This window comes from Pinus tabuliformis, chromosome 8, assembly GCF_031772625.1.
Source record: "Pinus tabuliformis cultivar Carrire ecotype Pingquan chromosome 8, CPIR1, whole genome shotgun sequence".
Taxonomy (NCBI): Eukaryota; Viridiplantae; Streptophyta; class Pinopsida; order Pinales; family Pinaceae; genus Pinus; species Pinus tabuliformis.
In genome coordinates, this window is record NC_142294.1 from 1,974,758,794 (window position 1) to 1,974,762,753 (window position 3,960).

A 3,960-nucleotide genomic window follows, 5' to 3' on the forward strand; every position below is an offset into this window, starting at 1 on the left:
TTTTGAAAGCTGCATGTGCCACATCTGTAGCTCAAACTTAAGTGCTCCAAGAGGATAAGATAATGTTTATAGTCCAAATATTATTATGAGCTAATAATATTCGACTGTTCTATTTTTAGCCTGACAGTCTAAAAATAGACTCCGCCCATATGTCTAAAAATAGAAGTCCATCTATTTTTACCAACATGACCAATCATCCACAAATAGCATTCTGCAACTCATAGACCATGATCCAAATCTCATGCACAACTATAGTCACAACTGACAACTGTCTTGCCCTTTCACTCACCTCTAACACTTGTCTCCACTGAACTTTCCATGCACTGAATTAACTGATGTATTCTTTAGTTTCTTTATGAGTTAGTAATTAGTGAATTAATTAATAACTAATTCACATCACTCATCACTAGTGTATTTTGCAGTTAGACTAAATACAACTAGTTTAACCAAGTCAAACTGACACAACTCCATCAACTCCTCAATCAACTCCACCAAACTCAACCACATGAGTTCTAACTGAAGTCCATCATGCAATAGCTCAACTGACTCATAAGAAAAGTGTATTTCCTTCTGACAGCTGCATGTGCCACATCTGTAGCTCAAATTGAAGTGCTCCAAGAGGATAAGATAATGTTTATAGTCCAAATATTATTATGAGCTAATAATATTCGACTGTTCTATTTTTAGCCTAGCAGTCTAAAAATAGACTCCACCCATATGTCTAAAAATAGAAGTCCATCTATTTTTACCAACATGACCAATCATCCACAAATAGCATCCTGCAACTCATAGACCATGATCCATATGTCTAAAAATAGACTTTGCGCCAAAAATAGCCTTCTGGCCCACTTAGTGAAGGCGACTCCTTTCCACTAAGCTCCATCATCTTGTTGCATTTTCAACATGTAGACAGTCTTGGTACTTAAGCACCAAATTTCGCTTAGTATCCTTGATGCCTAGCTTTGTGCAAAGGGTATGGAAAATATTTGTGAACTCTGGCACATCTTGGTCCTTTCCCTACAGTAGCATGGTCCACTTTATGTATTTGCCTTCATAGCTCCCACCCAACAAGGTAATATTTTTCCTTGCTACTGTCTCAAAAAGAATTCCAAGTGGGTGTGGTTGAAAATAGCGAGGGTTCACTCTCGTCCTTATGTTCACAGTAGGTTTCCCACTAGTACTTGACATGTGGGGTGGCTTTAAGAAGTGAAAAAGTAATATTTTCCTGATTGGAAAAGTCATGAAATGAGAAATATCCTTCCAACAAATTTAACCATTTATCTATGATGTATGCATCTATCAGGCCTTCGAATATGGGAATATTGAAGCTAACTTGTACCTTAAAAGGAGTGGCGCCTCTAGAGTGGCTATTGGATGAAGATGCATCACCTATGGGTAGTCGTTGAATGATCTGGGAAAATTTATCTATCATCGCGTCCCTCTGTTGCTCGAGGGCTTCCTCGAGCAACATTTTGAAAGGATCTCCTACCCCATCATCTTTCTTCTCTTCCGCTATGGGAGGTTTTCTGGTTTTACAAGGCTGATCTTGCAATGGTTCAACCGAATCAAGCCCTAACTCCTTATACCCTGACCTCATTGGGAATATGAAAAGAAAAACAGAGAAAGAGCAAACCACTATGATACCACTGATCTGAACTTAAATAGGAATGAAACAACTTATAGATATAATCAGAAACATAGAGATGCAACAGAAAAACACTTCATTTCATTAATAGAAAAATACTGAACTATGCTTACAAACAGAATGGAAATAAGATAGCTTGGGTGATGGTAACTTATATCTGAGAAGAGATGTGGCGACTACATGCCTCTGAACTATGTTATAATGAGGCTCAAGGGAATATTTATTATTGTAAAACATGAGAAAACCCTAAACAACTAAAACCTTAACCCCAGGAGATGTAAAACCAAGAGTTTGTGGGCCCTATCGGGGTTAGTTTGGCAGCCAACATCTCGGGGTCATAACTTTGTCATATTATCTCTGTTTGGCGCGTATGATAACTTGTTGGAAAGGTCTTGCTGAGTAATACAAGTTTCACCATAGGCCCTTGCCTATGGCTATTAGCCTACCGCAGACCCCAAGAAGATGCCGTTTAGGGGGTCAAAACTGCTCTGGAAGTTCAGGACCCAAAAAATTGCTAAAAATAGTAAATGTTGAAATGCACAAGGAAACATATGAAACTGATTGGGGGGTCTAGGTGGAATAGGTGGGTGTCCACCAATATCCACCTGGATCAAAAAACATCATAGATAAATGGTTAAACTTGTTCGAAGGATATTTTTCTCTTGACTTTTCCAATCGAGAAAATATTACTTTTTCACTTCTCAAAGCCGCCCCACACATCAAGGACTGGTGGGAAAACTACTGTGAACAAAAGAACGAGAGGGAATCTTCATTGTTTTCAGCGCACCCACTTGGAATTCTTTCAAGAAGCCATCAAGGAACAATATTACCCTATCGGGAGCAATTGAGATAAATACATAAAGTGGACCACTCTACGATAGGGAAGGAAAAAATATGTGCTAGAGTTTACAAATATTTTCAATAACCTTTGCACAAAGTTGGGTATCAAGGATTCTGAGCAGAATTCAGTACTCAAATACCACGACTATCTACACAATTACATCTAGGATGATATGGGTTTCTTGTACATCTCCTCGCTTAGCACGGTATACGGTTATGCTATCAAGAATGAGCAAAAGTTTAAATAGAAGAGGCGAGACTTTGGATCTACGAATCCAAAGAAAGGAAAAGGTGCCCCCAAACCTTAGAGCAAAGGACAAAGGAAAGGCGGGGTGACCCAGGACAACCTGCCAAAGCTGCAAGCAAAGAAAAGCACCACAAAAACAAAGAAGGACATGGGAAAATGGTGTGAGTTCCATAAGAGCTCCACTCACAACAAAAGTGAGTGTCAGGCCAAGCAGTCACTGGTGGCTGAGCTGAAGGCTTTTGAATTAGACGCATGTTTTAACTTTGAGTCGAAACCCAATAAGGGGAATGACATAGGGAAGAAGATCATTGACACAGAGCCCAATGCCACTATGGCCACCACTAAGATCCATAAGAATGAACCTGAAGATCTAGAGGAGGGGGAACGCCTCTTCCACTCACAAATGTGGGTGAAGGGTTCTCCATTGCAGTTCAATATCGACAGTGGGAGGCAAAAGAACCTCATTTTATCATAGTTCGTGAAGTGGTTAGGTCTACCGACTATAACATATCCATAACCGTACACCATCAGGTGGATTCAACAAGGACAAGATCTCTGCATCAACCTTCAATGTTGCCTTCCCTACAACATCAAGCCCTTCATGGATGAGGTACTGTGTTATGTTGCTCCTCTTGAAGTTTGTGATGTATTATTAGGAAAACCATAGTTGTGGAAGCAACATGATTTATATGAGTCTATACATCACTCTATGATTATTACTTTGGGCGATAAGTTGTACAGGATACCAGAGGTTGCCCCGCCTATCGCCATCTATTTGATTACTGCAAAGCAATGTAGTAAGATCATTTCCTAGACGAGGAATTTTTTTCCTTATGATTCACTCTCATAGTAAGAAGAAGGTTGTGGCCATGACATCTAGACAAGGCTCCTCTACACAACAACAACAGATAAATAAGGTTGTGTAGGAGTACAGGGACATTTTCGCCTCACCTACAGGGGTACCTCTACACTATCAGGTCAAGCACTCAATCGATCAGTCCACAAGCATGTCATTACCCAATGGACTGATATATCGAGGCTCTGTTCTGGAGAACGATGAGATCAAGAGGAAAATTCAGGAGTTGTTACAGAAAGGGCACAATAGGCCAAGCTCATCACTCTATGGGAGATTGTTTGTATTGGTACAAAAGAAGGATGGGAACTGGAGATTCTATATTGACTATTGGGTGTTAAACAAGATCACTGTTTAGAATAGGTACCTAATCCC